This window comes from Callospermophilus lateralis, unplaced genomic scaffold (assembly GCF_048772815.1).
Source record: "Callospermophilus lateralis isolate mCalLat2 unplaced genomic scaffold, mCalLat2.hap1 Scaffold_63, whole genome shotgun sequence".
NCBI classification, from domain to species: Eukaryota; Metazoa; Chordata; class Mammalia; order Rodentia; family Sciuridae; genus Callospermophilus; species Callospermophilus lateralis.
Genome location: NW_027514713.1, coordinates 6,855,159 through 6,874,028, shown reverse-complemented (window position 1 = coordinate 6,874,028; position 18,870 = coordinate 6,855,159). Strand labels below are relative to the sequence as shown.

Sequence of the window (18,870 nt, the reverse complement as noted above, 5' to 3'; positions counted from 1 at the left end):
AAACAAAACAAAAAAAACCCTAAGGTTGTAGAATATACAAAAATCCTTCAACCTTAGAATCTTAAGTAGGATGCCCTTTCATGGACTTATTTCAATCCTTAGGGAGCCAATGTGTGTGTTGCTGCTTATTTAAAGACAGTTCAAAGAAGAAGCTCAGAGAAGGGCGTACTTCTATCACAGGTTCACATTTTCTTCTTCTTCTTTTTTTTTTCAATTTCCCCAGTGCAATTTATGTCAAGTAATAATGAAAATTTTTATTTTTCCTTGAGTTGCATGGAGGCTACGAAGTTGAAACAGGCAAGTCCCGGGTGTGAAAGCTTTAATTTATCTACCTCATTTATTTTTTATTTTAGTAGCCATAGGCTTTATTTTCCTATTTTATGACCACTGAAGTATTACTAGGCCCTGTCTTAAACCTAAGAGTTGACGATTCCTGGGATGAGCCAGACATTCTCCATGTCTTTGTGATTACTTTTTTAAATCCCCTTTCATGCATGTGATAATGTAGAGCAGATGCTGAAACACTGCTCTAGTGGTTGAATGAGGAAGGAGAAAGAAGGACCTGACATTGGGGTCGAGGATTCTTCCCCTCTGTTCGGATGGTCCTTGTTGAAATGTGGATCAAGACTGTTACCTAAAGTTTTGTCTTAGTTATTGCACCTGGCTTTAGGATCCAAAAAAAGAAAAAGGAAAGGAAAAATAATATATGTTTTTGCCAAGTTGTGCCTTTCCTTCTGGAATTGTAAGTGAACACAGTCATAGCCCCTGTTTACACTGTGACACGGATATTGTTATGAAGAACACACCAGTGGCTCTCACTGCTGAGCTCACAGTGCCTAGTGAATGTGTAACCAATGGAGAAACCCCTGTAGGACCTGCTGGTGCTGTTTGTCTGTGGCAAAATAAACTTTGAATGTTTTTTTTTTTTTCACTGACCAGGTGTGTATGTTTTCTGATAGTTTCAGTTCCAAACCTGAGAATTTGACCATCATTTTCAGTTGTCTTGTGACCTTCTGTTTTCTAAAGATACACATCTGGTTACATCCACACTGGACCTGCTTCCCGGGCATACATGAGACCTTTCTACCTGCAGTTTTGAACTTCACCGCCACTTCTTCTTCATCTTCTTTTTCTTTTTTTGGTACTGGGGGGGGGGGTACTGTGCACTTAATTTAGGTCTTCCTTTAAGTGTTCTTGCCATAATTAAACTATATTAAAAGGGAATGGAACCTGGTGTGGTGGTGCACACGTATAATGCAAGCACTTCTGGAGGATGGCACAGGAGTTCAAGGCCAGCCTCAGCAAATTATTTATTTATATTTTAGTTATAGTTGGACACAATACCTTTATTTTATTTATTTATTTTTATGTGGTGCTGAGGATCAAACCCAGGGCCTTGCATGTGCTAGGCGAGTATTCTACCACTGATCCACAACTCCAGTTCCAGCAGTTTAGCTCAGCAACTTAGTGAGACTCATATCTCAATAAATTAAAAGGGCAGGTGATGTGGCTCAGTGGTAAAGTACCCCTAGGTTCAGTCCCAGTACAAAAAAAAAAGAGAGATTGTGCTGAGAGTCACACAGGAGGGGGTATTTAGTGCAAGGGAAGGTTCTCAGGGTGGGGGAGAACCTATTTTCCCAGTCATGTTTTTAGATGTCTTCCCAAAATCCAACCCATTTCTGGTAATTCTTTTAAAATATCTGAAATCCCTACGTGACTCCGTGGCTGGATGCTCTGGGCAGAATAGCTTGCTTCGTGGGATCTCAGGTTACCTTGCATGCAAAGCAGATCTAACACTGGGTGCATGGAGTTAAGAGTGAGACTGTGTAAGAATTGTTTAGAATTTGCTCCAGCTCTGGATCAAATGGATATCTCTGGTACTGATGCGGGAGGTCACAGGTTAGAAGACTGCTGGCAATGGACACCACCTTTACCTTAAATGTGGTCCAAGCTTATGAACATCCATTTCCTGGCATATCTAATTGTCTCCTGATGGTTGGCTTTAAAAATACAAAATTGAATGGCCAAGTATGGTGGCACATGCCTGTAATCCCAGTGGCATGGGAGGCAGATACGGGAGGATCATGAGCCAGCTTCAGCAACAGTAAGACACTAATCAGCTCAGTGAGACCTTGTCTCTAAATAAAATGCAAAATAGGGGATGGTGATGTGGCTCAGTGGTTGAGTGTCCCCAAGTTCAATCCCCAGTACCACAATAAATAAATAAATAAATAAATAAATAAATAAATAAAGCAAGCAAAAAAGTCTCAGGGGCCAGGCATGGTGGGAGGCTGAGGCAGGAGAATTGCAAGTATAGGGAGGTCCTAAGCCATTTAGCAAGACCTGCTTTAAAAAAAGGGACAGAGATGGAATGTGGTTGGGTGGTTAAACAACCCTGGGTTCAATCCCCAGTAACCACTACAGAAACAAACTCAGCAACATGGGGGTGTAGCTCAGTGGTAAAGCATTCAGGTTCAGGCAACTAGGAATATTGATTTGAATTTAAAAACAGGCAAAACATGGACAGTAGCCACAGGGCAGATAATGAGCTATATTTGGGGGGAATTCATTTGCATTTCTATAAACAATCATTTGCATTACTATCAATTTTCTGCAACTTACATTTTTGCAAAATAGCTCAAAGTTGGTGAAGGGCACTGCTAACCATGAGGAGTCCTTGTCATCAGGTCCTTGTCACCTTTCAAGGTTATTTACAGCTCCTCTAAGAAGCAGGGTTTGTTTCTTATTAACTGTCTCTCACACCTGGAACATTCTAAGACCGGAGTGATGGCCTCTTCTGTTGGTTTTCTCCTGGTGCTGACTCAGCATTAAAAAGGCCCAGGGTTCCATCCCCAGCACCACCACCCCCAACAAACACACAAAGTTTTATAGCTCTATATGTTGATTGTAGAAAGTTGTTAACCTAAGGTGTTTTTAGTGAGGTGGTGGACAGGATTACCAAATGTTCAGAGACAAAGGTTTAAAAATTCTTTAACATCATCTATGGCTCTGTGATTCTCAAGCCAGGGACAATTTTGCCCCCATCTGACATTTTACAATGTTTGAACACATTTGTGGTCATTACACTGGCACAGGGCTGCCATTTGCATCGAATAACATCTTTCCATGCAGGATGGTTCTCTGAGAGAGACACTTAGCCCAATGTCAAGGCTGCCAAGGCAGAGAAGCCACTCTGGGGAATACCTAGAGTGTCCATTTAGAGATAATTCATTCAGGCAGAAGATTCTAGGCTCCAAGAAAACTTCATGTCCTCTCTCCCCAGCCTTGACTCCTTGCCAGCTCACCACCAAGCACCGCCTCCTTAAGGCAGATCAAAGCAGCCACCTGCCAGCATGGAGGTCTGTGAACTGAGGCTTTATGAGGTCAGAACAGAGAGTCTCAGGGATATTCTGGCCCATACCTGACATCATGGGGTATGTTATGTGAAGTCTATGGACCAGTTTCTTTGGTTTCTGGAAAGCAAAATTCCCAGTCCTTTTCATTTTTTTTTTTTTTTGAATTTTGAAACAGTTCTAGCTAAATTGCCCAGTCTGGCCTCAAAACTTGTGAATGTCCTGCTTCAGTCTCCTGAGTAAAATGGGATTAGTGTGCACCACCTGCCTGGCTAGACTGGCTTATCTTTCAGAGACCTTTCCAGCAGTCTAGGAGTTAGACTTCTTGCACCCAGGGCCTGTTGGTTGGAGAAAGCTGTTATGCATTCCCCAAAGGGGAGCTGTTCCTAAGAAGGCTGAACTATGAGGTGGTACCATGGGGTCAGGAAGAGACACTGTGTCCCTCGAGGCACACCCCTGTCTAACCTGCCTGTTCTGTCTGTCCCTGCACAGACCCTGCCCATCTCCTAGGGTTGGAGGGATTCAGGACAAAAATGAGAACACCTAAGAAGCACTTAGTACAGGGCCTGCCACATGCTCAGTCCTTCCCCAAGGTCTGCTCTTAAGCTCTTACTATTATTACCATGAACCATATTAAACTGTGTCATTAGATCACATGATGTACCACATCAAATACCTCTAGGAACTGCCCTGGAGGAACTCCTGGCCTTTTTCCTGCCTCATGGAAGCATCTGGATCTTTCCCATGATGAGATAAATTGAAATAAAAGCCTTTAAGAGTCTTACTTTCGCAGTGACATAAGCCTGTAATCCCAGCAGCTTGCAAAGCTGAGGCAGGAGGATTGTGAGTTCAAAGACAGCTTCAGCAATGGTGAGGCACTAAGCAATTCAGACCCCATCTCTAAATAAAATATAAAATAGGGCTTGGGATGTGGCTTAGTGCTTGAGTGCTCGTGAATTCAATGCCCAATACCCCTCCCCCCTAAAAAAAGAGTCTTGCTTCCTGAGGCAGCCTTGCTGGAAGGCAGTTTTTAAAAAATGACTCCTCTCCTATTAAAAAGAATATTTGGAGAAGCAAAAGCGATAAAAAAAACACCCATGATTTTCCCCTATTTTTATATGCAGGTGTTACTACCTTTGGAGGGGCTTCATAGGGACTTTTTGGTCTTTAAGATTTTTCTGTTTAATGAAAAAAAGTAAAGAAAGTTTTTATGTAGAAATTTTATTTCAGGCTGGGGTTGTGGCTCAGCGGCGCAGCGATCGCCTGGCACATGAGAGGCCCTAGGTTTGATCCTCAGCACCACGTAAAAATAAATAAATAAAACAAAGGTTTTGTGTCCAACTACAACTAAAAAATAAACATTAAAAAAAGAAAAAAAATATTTCAAGAAAGCATTATTGTGAAAGTAGTAATATATGTTGACTAGAGAAAAAGTGTATTGATAAAATGAAAAGAAAAAAGTTTCATCTGGATGTGCATACATAGTAATGCAAAATGTTAATGAGAAAAACTGTGAGTCAAACCTGGGGTTGATTATAAAACATGTGGAGGTTTCTTTACTGTCTGATCTAGTTTTCTGTAAACTGAAGACTCCTATGACCAAAAAACAAACAAAACAAAAGACTATTAATTATGTTTCAAAATCCATCTGGCCCATCCCAATAGCACATGCTGGTAATCCCAGTGACTATGAACTTTTTTTTGGGGGGGTGGGGTACTGGGGATTTAATGCATGGATGCTTAACACTGAGTTACATCTTCAGCCCTTTTTTGGGGGTGTGTGTGTGTATGTGTATGTGGTGCTGGGGATTGAACCCAGGGCCTTGTGCATGTGAGGCAAACACTCTACTAACTGAACTATATCCGCAGCCCCTTCCCCAGCCCTTTTATATATTTTGTATTTTAATTTGAGACAGGTGCTCTATAAGTTTCATAAGGCCTCACTAAGTTTCCCAGGCTGGCCTCAAACTCGTTGTTCTCCTGCTTCAGTTGCTGAGTTGCTAGTATTACAGGCATGTGCCACCATGCTCAGCTAATTTCAGAGATCGGGAGCCTGTGTCAGAGGGACCATAAGTTTGAGCCTCCCCCACCCCAGGCAACTTAGTGAGGTCCAAACAAACAAAAAAATCCATCTGAACTATTTTATCCAGAGATAACCATTGATAATACTGGGCATTTATTCTTAGATTGGGGGTAAACAATATTTATAGCCATAGTAGTAGTAACAGGTGACTTTTCCCATGCTCTCATAGCACTGAATCCTTCTGACACTCTGTCGTGAGGAGCCTCACAGAGCTTCCTTTGTGCCAGGCACCCTCTTAACATGCATGATCCATTCATGCACTCCTTCTAAGGATCCTAAGAGGCTGTTACCATCACTAACCCCATTTTAAGATCAGAAAGCCGAGGTCCTGTGGATCTCCTAACTTGCCTCAAGCTCCGAAGCTGGGAGGAGGTGGAAGTGACATTAGGACCCTCGATGAGTACCGCATGGTACCGCATATTTTAGAAAATAAGGCAGTTGGGAAAGTAGACATAGGTTCCTCCTTAAGGACCAGAGGGAGACTGAATGTATTTGGAATCAGGATTAGTTAGTGCCGGGAAGTGTCATGAAAACTGTGGGTCCTGCTTTCTGGAACATAAAGACCCGGCTTTTAGCCCAGCCTAGCTGCTGGCTAACCCATGCCTTTGTGCAGCCACTCTGAGCTCCTGTTTCCTCACTTGTGAAGTAGGTTTGATCATTCACACTTGGATTACAGTTGGGGGAACATGGAACTCTGCGCAGGTTTTAGGTGCTTGATAAAAACAATAGCTCATGTTTTTTGAATATATCAACTGTTTGCAGCTGATCTGAGGATGGGGCTTGAAGGGGCTGGCCCAGGGAGATTTAGCGGGTGGCTATGTGTCCTACATGTGGAGCATCCTTCTGGATGTAGGAGAGAGAGAACAGGAAGCAAAGGCCTATTAGCCAAAGAATGCTATTTCCTCCTCAAAGTTACATGCAGGAGCTTCTAACTACACGTTTCCTTCCTTTCCTTTTTTTTTCTTTTTTTTAATGGCAGCCTTGGAGGATTGAACCCAGGGTCGTCCCCAGCCCTGACATGCTTCCTTTCTTAAGCAACTTCTTTAGAACATAAGTCACACATCTTAGTTGGGATCCTTATAGATCCACATTTTTTTTCACCCAGTGCCCCAGACAATGGGGTATTTGGTGGTTACACCCTATATGGAGGCAAACATACTAAAAGCTGTCCACATCCAACATGAAATATAATTACGTGTAACTATTTGCTTTAAACCAGACTTGGTGGCATCCTCTGTAATCCCAGTGGCTGAGGAAGCTGAAGCAGGAAGATCCTAAGTTCAAAGCCAGCCTCAGCAATGGGGAGGTGCTAAGCAACTCAGTGAGACCCTGTCTCTAAATAAAATACAAAATAGGGCTGGGGATTTGGCTCAGTGGTTAAATGCTAGAGTTCAATCCCTGGTACTCAAAAATAAATAAAATAAATAAATAAATAAAAGTTTGCTTTAGTTTTAGATTGATTTATTATTATTACATTTTGAGGCTTTTTACATATTGACTTTTAACCTCCTTCCTCTTTCCCAAACTTTTTTTCCTTGTGTTCACAAAACTTTATCAGCCTTTTGGAAATTTTGTGGATCATAGACATTGTGTGGGTGCAAATGTGGATGTGGAAGGGGTCGGGTATGACTGTGAATCACAGGACATATGGTAGAGCCTGACTCCATGTCTGAGGACTGAGTGGGGGGCACGTGTGTAAATCTGAAGAGGTGGCTGGTGGAGTGAATGTGGGAATGGAGTGTGCCAGGTAGTGTGAGGGTGTTCCCATGAATGAGGCAGTGTGTGCGGTTGTGAATTCCAGGTAGTGGAGAGTGAGGGTGTGGATCCAGACAGGGTGAATAAAGGGTGAGGGAGTCTGAAAAGCTGAGTGTGCCAAGGTGTATGTCCCCATGTGATTATGATTCTTGGGGGCACACATGTGTGAGATGTAAGGTGTACAGACTAGGGTGACCAAAAGGGGGTGAGATGTGGTTGGTTGTGCCTGCGTGTTCAGTGCGCATAATTGAGAATATGGGGTGTTGCTGGGGGTTGAGCGTGGCAGGATGTGTGCATGTGTGAACATGACTGTGCCTGTGATGGGGTGAGTGTGGAAAGGTGCTGTATGACTAATAGCTGGAGATGGGTAGGCCTTGAGCAGGGCTGGCCTGTGGGTGGGTGCTGGGGGTGCAGCGGCAAGGCGCGCGTGCGTACGGCGGGGCGTGGCAGGGGGGCGCGTGGCCGGGTGGGCGTGCGTGGGGGCCGCGCTGCGCGGGTCAGGGGCGGGGACACTGCGGCTGCCGCGGTGAGGCCTACACCGCCCGGCCGACCCATGTGGCATTCGCGGCTCGAAGCAAGCGGGCACAGCACGGAGCTCCGTCTCATGATGCGCCGGTGTCCGTCGGTCGGGCCGCGCGGGCGGCTCCGCGCGTGGCCCCGCGCTCGCGACCTCGCCCCTTCTCTGCGGGCCCTGCCCGCCAGCTACCGCCGCCTCCTCTACCCGGGCAGCGTGGCGCTGGCGGGCGGCGGTGCGGGGGGCGCGGCGGCCAAGGCAGGCGGAACCACCAACATGATGGACAACATCCCCCTGCAGCCGGTGCGCCAGAAGAAGCGGATGGACAGCAGGCCCCGCGCCGGGTGAGTGGGCCTGGCGGGCCGCCCCTCCTTTGTCCGTGCGCGCCTGGGTGCCCGGGTGCTGGCGCTCCTGCCAGCTGGGCCTGTCAGGTTGGCTGCGCCCTGCGTCGGGGGCCATGAGCTGCGGCAGGGCCGGCCCAGGCGGTGGAAAGGGACTCTCTGAAGCCATCCCAGCCTGAGCCCGTCCCTTTGGGCCAGAGCGCCTGGCTGCCTCGCTCCCTCGCCCACCTTCCTCTGGAAACCCTGGGAAGCCCCGCCCGCCCAAGGCTGTTTACAGGTGTGCGGAATTAGAATCCTCCGTGCCTTTTCCTCATTTTATTGTTTCGAGATCACTCCCTGCAGTTGTAATCTCGACTTGGTCTGGAGGAAGGCTTGCTGTGCTCGCGGAACATTTCTCGCGAGTGCAGATATGCCGCCTTATGGGGGGGAGGGCGTGGCCTTCTCCTCGGGGTCCCTCATCAGCGCCTCCAGGTCACAGTCAGTAGAGGCTGAGCGGAGACCACCTGCCTTCTGACCTTAGGTGGGCCGGAACTGGCAGCTGCAACACGGTGGGGGGTGCTCCTGCTGGCGGATTGACGACACTGTCCCCACAACCCTCTCCAGTTTGGGGGAAAGAGTCCCCTGGTAGGGACAGGATTTACCAATGCCATGCCCTTTCCGCAGCGGCCGACCGTGAGGGCAGTTTAGGTGTGGAAGAGGCGGGCCGGGCTATGGAAAGGGACTCTCTAAAGCCATACCAGACTGATGGGTTTTCCTTTCCTTAGAGCACGGGTTGCTACTTTGTGTCTTGCCGCTTTCCCGTGCAGTGGATGCAGGTGACCTTTTGAGATTTTGAGGATCTGTGGCATTGCCTGGAACAGACGCACCTGGGAATGAGGACTGGGGGAGCTCATGAAAATGCAGATTCCCTGGCTTCGCCCAGACGCGCCAATTAGAGTTCCTGGGGGGTGGGACCTAGAGATGTGCATTTTCACTGACTACACTGGTGTGAGTGATGCCCATTGACGGCTAAGAACGCAGCGGGGCGTGGTCTGCGGCCTTAGGACCCGCCCTCTCTGGGACTTCTCTATGGCAGCCACTTCTTGCAGTGTCAGTAGCTTGGAACCGAGATGCAGAAGTGCGGTGGGACCTCCTAGGGTGACTTCCCTCGATGTTAGTGGAATTTTTAAAAATGTAGAAATATATAATATACATATACATGAGTATGAATTACATGTATGATCGTATACACGTGTGTATGTTCTGTTACCGAGGCCAAATGGGGACCCCCCGCCACTGGCTTTCCTGAGTCTTCCGGTGAGAACACCTGGCTGAGGTTATACTGAAGAAACAAGCTTGAGGTTAAGGGCTGCACCCAGGGTGCAGGCGCTTGCCACCAGCGGCTGCTGTTCTGTGTTTTTTTACCTTGGGTTTTTTGTGGTGCTGGGGATCAACCCAAAGACCTCCTGCCTGCTAGGCGAACTTTCTTCTGCTGAACTACATCCCTAGCCCCAGTTCTGTATTTTAATTTTTACATTCACTTGCGCTCCAGGCCTGGAATTGCCAGTTTTGGAATTGATTTTTTTTTTTTTTTGGAACTAATGTATTTTCTAAACAGTGATGTGAACTCAGATTCAAATCATGTATCTGGAGTGTTATGCTTTGGCCCTTTTTTTTTTTTTTGGTAGTGGTGGGGATTGAAGCCTGGGCCTGGAACATGCATAGCCCACCTGCAGTAAACCTTTCAATGAGTTAAAATGATAAACAGACTCTAAAGCTGTGTCATGAACAATTAGGAACCACCTACCAAGTTCAGGATCTGTGCCAAGTGATTCCACCTGCCCAACAGGTGTGGGTGCTCTAATTGTGTAATTTCCTGGGGAACTTAAGGTCCATCTCAGATCCCCTTCTAACAGTTGGCCCTCTGTGGCTATGGATTCAATAAACTGGTTGAAAAGATTTGGGTGGAAAAAAACTGCCTCTGTACCAAGGTGGATACAACATCTTTATTTTTATATGGTAGCTGAGGATTGAACCCAATGCCCCACGCATATTAGGTGAGCACTCTAGCTCTGAGCCACAACCTCGGCCCCACAAGGAATTATTCTTAATTGATAATAGAAATATGCACTGCTCATGTGGAGGTCTGGAGGTTGTGCTGTACGTAATTCTGTATTTTAAAAAGTAAGATTTATGGTTGGGATTGGAATGGAGGGTAATATCCATTTTAGAGTTCGCCACTTTGGGAAGTGATTTTTTTTTAATTGATTTATTTTCTTTTTTCTTAAAATATTTTTATTAATTATTGATGGACTTTATTGATTTATTTGTTTTATATGTGGTGCTGAGAATTGAACCCAGTGCCTCACACATACTAGGCAAGTGTTTACCACTGATCTACAATCCCAGCCCAAGAACTGATTTATTTTCTAAACAGTGATCTAGATTCAGATTCAAGTCATGAATCTGGAGTGCTATGCATTTGCCTTTTTTTGTGTTGGGGGGGTAGAGCTAGGGGATTAAAGCCAGGGCCTGGAGCATGCTAGGCCTGCACTCCACAGATATATACCCCCAGTTAAGTTATAATCTGCATTTTTTGGAGAGTAGCAATGTCAATGTGGGAATTCTGGTGTTTGGAATACCTTGGGAACAAAGACTTTCTGAATGTAACTGTCGGGCTGGGAGGGTGTGCTAAAGGAAGGAGAGACTCCTGCCGGATAGTCAGCCTCTGCTGGGCACTTGAGATGAAAGGCCTGTGTCCATTCCCTCCAAAACAACATGTTTTTGAGGTCAGTTTCTAGTTTTTTCATTTTGTAGACAAAGATGTAATGATATTAAATGTTCAAATGATCACAGAGATAATCAGTGAGGGGGGCATAAATGTGGATCCAATCTACTCATTTGGCGTGATGTCCCTGGTAATAAAGCTGTGGGGGGGCTGGCAGCAGTGGCCCATGCCTGGGAGGCTGAGGCAAGAGCATCGCAAGTCTAAGGCCTCCCTAGCAATTAAGCAAGAGCCTGTCTCAAAAACAAAAGAAAAAAAAAGAGAAAGGGCTGGGGTTGTGGCTCAGTGGCAAGGCACCCTGGGTTCAATCCCTAGTCCCCAAACCAAAAGATAGAAAATGCTGTAGGTTGGGATTTAGGTGAAAAGTCAGAAAAAAGGTGCCATATGTCTCAGGGGACAGTGTTACTAACACTTCCCAAGATTTGCCTGTTTGCTGAGGCCTCTGGCCCCAACGTTCTTTCCTCCCATGAGAAAGGTTCCGCATCTGGGGACCAAGGACTGTCGAAATGGCTGAGTTGGGAAAATAGGTGCTTGTGCCACTCTGCTGGGAAGCATTTTATGACACTGCGACCTTTGCTTCTGGTGGTGTGGAGTCCCTCTGGATGGAACACCAGGGACTGGGTGTCAGGTGCTTGGACTCGGGATTCAAGGAGCTGGGTTCCAATCCAAGCTCTGCTCCTTACTAGCAGGGTGATCTTGGGAAGCCTGCTTCATCTCTGTGGGTCTGGGTCTTTCATCTGTTCAGTGGGAGTAAATTGTACAGTGGCAGGGTCACTTTGACCCTTGGTGCATGTAGAGTTTGGAACAATGATGTTTAATTTGCTTTAGGTATTTACTGGGGCTGGTAGTAATAATTACGTGTGTGTATGTGTGTGGGTGTGCAGGTGTGTGTGGTTTGCCTTTGGGGATCACCAGGATTCTTTGTTAAGAGGAGGGCCTGCCTTTGATGGTAGAAAATTTAGAAATGTCACAACTTCATTGTTCTTTTCTTACCAAATTCAGGAAAATAAATAACTTATGTCAAGTATTTCCTCCAGGCATGTGGAAGCCTATGCTACCTGGGAGGTGCGGTGAGCTCCGGCCGACCCGACACTTCACCTGGCCATGATAATTCCAGGTTTTGTGGCCAGGTCGGGCAGGGATGCTTTGATGTTTGATGTACTTGCACATGGGAGATGAGGAAGTCTGGCAGATGAAGTAGGTTGAGAAGGAAGAGCTGCTCATCTGGATACATATTCTATCACTAGGATTTAAAAAAACAGTTTATTGAGGTGTACTTTAACATAACATAAAATATAGCTGTTGTAAGGCTATGGTTCATTGATTTTCTTTTAAAAATAAATCCACAGAGTCATGCAATCGACTTTGTGAACATTTCCTTGACCCCTAAGTCCCCATTAATCCCTCTTGTAAGTTCCAGGCAAACGCGGACTGCTTTCATTTGCACTTTCTGGAAGTTGATATAAATGGAACCTTACTTCGTCTGGCTTCTTTCACTTAGTAGAATGTTACTGAAGTCCCTTTTTACTGATGACTAGAGTTCCATTGTGAGGATGTGCCACTTTTGTTTATCCTCTGGCCTTAATGGACGTTGGGAAGGTCTTGAGCTTGGGGCTTTGTTAATAACGCTGCAGAGACATTCCAAGCCTTGTGGGCTGGTGGGTATGTGCTTTCATTCCCCTGGTCTGCCCTGAGTCATTGAGATCCTGTATCTTGTCCTCTGTGTCTTCCCCACCAGCACTGTGGGTGCTCCTGCCCCATCACCCTTGGTTGGTTCCTACACGAGGCAATTGCCCATGGTTTGGTCCTGGACCTCCTCCCCTGCTGGTGAGGGCATCTGCACCCACAGCCTGAATGACCACCTCACTCAGGAGGCCCTTCTCTCCTCCCCCGACTGCTCTGTAGCAGACCAGAAATATGCTGGTTAGTGGAATCAAGTCTTCATCTCTCTCTCTTTTTAAGTTTTTTATACTAGGGATTGAATTTAGGGGTGCATAACTACTGAGCCACATCCCAGCCCTTTTTATATTTTATTTAGAGACAAAATCTCACTGAGTTGCTTACAGCCTGGCTAAGTTGCTGAGGCTAGCCTCAAGCTTGAGATCCTCCTGCCTCAGCCTCCTGAGCTTCTGGGATTACAGATGTGCACCACCATGCCCAGCAGGCTTACATCTCTTAACACATGGATTTAAGAGTGTTAAGTGTTAGTGTTAACCTCGGGAGGTCACAGCTTGAGTGGAGTGGGGATTGGAGTCATTTCCTAGCTTTGGTTCACCTGATAAGGTATTAGAATAGGGGCAGAGGGACCTTTCAGATGAGAGGAAGTTCATGACCTTGAGATGGAGAACCATCCTGGATTGTCCCTGTGAGCCCATTGCAATCTCAGGGTCCTGAAGAGTCAGAGATAGAGCTAGGAGGGTGTCAGGAAGATGAGGTGGTACTGTGCTGCTTCCTGGAGAGGAAGGAGCATCCAGGAGGCCGGGAGGCTGGGACTCTGGGGAGGCCATGCCTGTGGGGAAGCCATGAAGCCAGTTCTCCCTGGAAGGAGCAGAGCCTGTTGACACCTGGCGTTAGCCCAGTGAGACCCATTTTGGAGTATTACTCTCTGGAACTGTAATAGAAGCCACAATATATTTGCTTTGCTTTATTTATTTTTTTCCTTTAGTGGTGCTGGGGATGGAACCCAGGGCTTCAGGCATTCTGGGCGAACCCTCTACCACTGAGCCGTGCCCAGCACACATATGCATTATTTTTAGCCACTAAATTTGTGGTAGTTTGTTACAGCAACCAGAGGAAGCTGGGAGGGATGGAGAGATCTTGGGCACAGGCTCTCACCCTAGGCTTCCCATCCCCTGGGGTGTCTGGGTATCAGCAAGGAGCCTGTCTGGGTGGGTGCCTCCAAGGCAATTCCAGGTCATGCTTACCTTGTACTTGAGAGCCCAGAACTTAAATCACCATGTTTGTGTGACTCACTACCTGTCCATGGAGGAAGAAACAAATGTGTATTTAGGACCTGCAGGTTCAGGCTCTGAGCCAACAGTTTCTCATTTATAACACAGTGGCCTTTGATATTGGCCTTTTTTAAAATCCTTGTTTTACTGATGAGGAAACTGTGGTTCAGAAAGGTGAGGCAGTTTTTTAAGGCAGAAACAAATTAGAACCCAGATAAGTCTTGAAAACTGCTGTATAAAAAAAAGAAAAAGAAATGAAAGATCAAAATGCTGTATAAAACAAAAGATTTAAAAAAGATTTAAAAATAGATTGATTTGTGTGTGTGCATGTGCGTGTGTGTGTGTGTGTGTGTGTGTGCACGTGTGTTTGCGATAATAGGGATAGAACCAGAGGTGCTCTACCACTGAGCTGTACCCCCCTTTTTTTGGTTCTGGGGATTGAACCCAGGGGTGCATTATCACTGAGCCACATCCCCAGCCATGTTTTGTATTTTATTTAGAGACAAGGTCTCACTGAGTTGGTTGGCACCTCTCTTGTGCTGAGGCTGGCTTTGATTCTCTTGCCTCAGTCTCCCAAGCTGCTGGGATTACAGGTGTGTGTCACTGTGCCTGGCCCCAGTCTTTTTTATTTTTTATTTTGAGACAGGATCTTTCCAGGTTGCTGAGGCTGACCTTGAACTTGTGATCCTATTATCTAAACCTCTGGAGTCATGAGATTCAGGTGTGTAGTACTGTGCCTGACTCATTGTATTTTTAGCTAAAAGCATAAAATTTGGGCATATTAACAAGCTGTAATTCCCAGAACAGGATATAGCTTCATTGCCTGTGGTAAAGAGTTTGGCTCTAGGGTTGGAGAGACCTAGGTTAATGGGCCAGTTTTTCCCTTCTCCTGAGTGTGGAAAATCTGAAATGCTTGGAACTAGACATGTTTTAGACTTAGGATTTTTAAAATTTTGAATATCCTGGGGCTGAGACCCAAGTGTAAACACAAAATTCATTTGCATTTGATACATCCTTGTATTCATAACTCAAGGTTGTTTTGTACAGTAACTTGTTTATTTATTTATTTATTTATTTTGAGATGGGGCCTCTGTCTCGCCCAAGCTGGTTTTGAACTTGTGGGCTCAAGCAATACTCCTGCTCCATCCTTCCACATATTTGTAACTTCAGATGTATGCCACCAGGCCTGGATTTTTAGAATTTTATTCTTCAACCTTATTGTTATTATTATTGTACTGGGATTGAACTCAGGGCACTTCACCACTGAGCCACACTCCAGCCTGTTTTATTTTTTTTATTTTGAGACAGGGTCCTGCTGAATTGCTAGACCCTTGATATGTTGCTGAGGCTCCCTTGAACTTGCAATCCTCCTAACTCAGCCTCCCAAGCCTCTGGGATTACAGGTGTGCACCACCCTGCCTGGCTGGGATTTTCCATTTGTTGCATGGAGTTAGAGACCGTCAGGGTTTGGAGTTTGGATGTTTAGAGTACAGGTGCTCAACCTGTTCTTGTCTTCCCCAGCCACCACCACCCCCCCACCACCCCACCCCTACCCCCCACCCCCCAACCCCCCCACTTGCAAATGAAATATTTCTTTTCTGGGAATGCAATCCACTCTGTTGGCCTGTACTTTAGCATTATCCATGTGTCAAGTAAGATCTGAAAGTTACAGAGTAAAGAGTGTCTTAGAAATAACTTGCTCTAAAATATGTTATTTTAAAATGGAAAACAAAATTTGGTCTAAATGTTACTCAAGAAAATAAAAAGTTGTGAAAGAAGTAATTCAGATGAGAACAAAATAAGTCAAAGTAAAAAACAAAATAGTTAATCTCTGAGTTATTTATTTTTATTGTCTTGGAGTTGAATTTGTACTAATTACTTTTTCCTTTGGCTTTTATACAAATAATATCTAGACATTTTTACAACACATAAATATGTTTAATTATTTTATTTTCAAATTAAAAGCTTTGCAAGCTTGCCACATGTCTTGCCTGAAAATTATTATAGGTTTATAAAAATTCACAAGTTAAAGATAAGACATATAGTCTGACCACCTGATACATCATTTTTGAAATCCTATTTTATCATTTTAATCTAATGTTTTATAATCTAGCATAAGATGTTTCTATAAAAATTCAGATTCTCAGTGTCATCATTCTTCCAATGGAAATGGAAGACTGTGTTAAAGGGTTTACTCTAGGGCTGGGATTGTGGTACAGTGGTAGAGCGCTTGCCTAAGATGCATGAGGCATTGGGTCCTATTCCTAGCACAACATAAAAATACTGAACAAAACAAAATGCATAGTATAACCAAACATGTAAGTTTTATTATTTCAAGTAAAATGAAAGAGGATGAAGATATATTACACAAATACACAATTAGTAAAAACAGTTCATCTTCAGCCATTGAATTAAAGTGAGTGTTTGAAAATACATAACAAACAACTGAATATATAATTTCATTTTTTTCTTTTATACTAAATTTTATATAGCATTTTAAATGTCATATATGGTCTATGAATGAATTACCAAGTTGGGCTCATTAGGGAGACTACATGCTTTATTATTTCTTTCCAAAAATAAAAACATCCATTTAACAAAATTTAAAAAAAATCAGACAGTAAAGTAATAGAAAAAATATAGAACTTTCACAGCCATTAGGGGAAGCCAAGCTAAAAACAAAATAAGTTACCAAAACACTCACTAGAAGTTCTAAAAAAAGTCTGATAACAGTGGATGCAAAAGAATCTTGAGCACTGTGGTGGTGGAAATGTCATATTAACATTCTGTTTCAGCAAACAAGTCAAGAAAAAGTTCACCATCCATCTACCTAAATAACAGTAATTAAAAACATCAACAACAACTTTTGATCCCACAAATGAGCTTTAGTTTCCACAGATCCAAACTGAACATAGTCCAGTCATCCTCCAAAACACATGGGGTAACACATTGTGGCATTTTAGACAATAGAAGACCTGTAGGAATTAAACAGGGTGAAGAACTGGTGAGAGCAGAGTTGCAGAGGAGTCTTTGAACTGAGAGAAAAACACAGGATGCAGGACTGTTCATCATGGGGTTCCAAAGACAAAAATAGAATAGGCCAAACTAAACAATGGGATAAACAGAAGATCCATGGTCGTTCTTGAGGGTGCTTCACTGGTGGTGGAGGGACTTGGGAGGCTTGTGAATGTAGCCTTTCTTGATAACAGTGTAGACTATTAGGCTTGTATTTATTGAATTTACTTGAAAGAAAAGGCTGGGTTGTGAGCAGCATACTTCTTAAAAAGTATACCTTAGTCGAAACATAGATAATAATCCCAAAATTGCTGGAATAGTGAATTCACTTTTTGAGTAAAAGTTCATTAAAACATGCAGGTTTATTGATAAGTAAAATGTGGGGGGCAGATATACAGATCCAAGGGAATCCAGTAGTTCTCCCTTATCTCTGGTTTTGTGCACCAGAGACTCAGTAACCTGCAATCAACTACAAACTGAAAACCTAAAATTTAAAAATCCAGAAATGAATAATCCATAAGTATAGGATCTGGCACAGCAATGCTCCAGTCTGACCTGAAAAGATGAACCTCTCCATTTAATGAGAAAAGAAAAGAATTATAGGCAGAGGTTGCAGAGATCTTTGCTAAAAGTAAATATACATGTGAAACTGCAAAGAAGGAAAAAGAAAAGTGTGCTACTTTTGCTCTTGAACCTCAAGTTTCAAAACTTATGGCCACAGCACTCAGTGTTCAGCTAAGGTCAACAATGTTTTCAAAGAGAGCATCAGTGGTTCCAGGTTTCTCCTGGGCAATGTGGATCCTCTCTCCCATTCATAAGTAGGGGTCCCTGTAATTACCACTCTAAAAATCCCACCAGAAACTCTGCCCAATCACAAAAAGCTGGGACAACTTAGTGAATTATTAATAAAATATCAAGGGCACACACTGGCCACACACTTTCTCAGGGCCCGCTTGACCTTGCTGTTCCTCAGGCTGTAGATGAGGGGGTTCAGCATAGGGGTGAGGATGCTATAGAAGGCTGACACCACCTTATCGTGGTGAGCTGACCTGTAGGATTTGGGTCTCATGTAGATAAAAATGGCTGCTCCATAAAAGAGCCCCACCTCATCCACGTGTGAAGAGCAAGTGGCAAAGGCCTTCTTGCGGGCTTCTGTGGAGCGCATGTGGAGGATAGCAGCCAGGATGAGACTGTAGGAGGTCAGGATGAGGCAGAAGGGCACCAGGAGCATCAACACACAGCAGAAGTACATGGCATCCTCAAAGACAGATGTGTCAGCACAAGCCAAGCGCACCAGCGTAGGGGCCTCACAGAAGAAACGGTCTATCTCTCGCCTGCTGCAAAACGGGAAGCTCAGGGCAAAAACAGCCTGCATCAGCCCCTCAGCTGCTCCCAGGAACCAGGACCCCATGGTCATCCTCAGACACAGTGGCCAGCTCATGAGCATGGGATTGCGCAGAGGGTGGCATATGGCCACATAGTGGTCATAGGACATGGCTGCTAAGAGGAAGCACTCCCCACCACCCAGAGTGAGAAGGAAGAAGATTTGCTAGCCACAGCTAGCAGGGGAGATGGAATTGATTCCAGTCAAGTAGTCAGCAGCCATTTTGGGCACAGTGGTGGAAACCAGCATGGCATCCATGAGGGACATTTGGCTCAGGAGGAAGTACATGGGTGTGTGGAGCCGGAGGTCCTGTTGAATCAGGAGAATCATGAGGGCATTGCCCACTAGAGCCGTAAAAACTATTGTCAGAACCATCTCAAAGAGAAACTATTGGGCTCTGGAGTGACCCAAGAGACCTAGGAGAATGAAGTCGAAACTGTTGTTCCCACTTTTCATGATTTCAAACAACAGAAGAGACACTGTCAGTGGAAATATAGGAGAGAGATTAATTTTTTAAATGCCCCTTGTTATTTATATCCTTTTAAATAATCACATGTGTAATAATGAAACCTATTTCAAATCTTTCATCTCTCACTTTTCTTCTTATTTTTATTTTTGGTGCTGAGGATTGTACTCAGGGGTGCTTGGCCACTGAGCCATATCCCCAGCCCTATTTTGTATTTTATTTTGAAACAGGGTCTCACTGAGTA

At 44.7% G+C, this 18,870-nt stretch overlaps 1 pseudogene; it reads right to left on the bottom strand.

Annotated features, from left to right (window-relative positions):
* Positions 1-17,689: 17,689 nt before the first annotated feature.
* Positions 17,690-18,616, bottom strand: LOC143387244 (olfactory receptor 2T33-like; annotated as a pseudogene).
* Between the last annotated feature and the right edge of the window lie 254 nt (positions 18,617-18,870).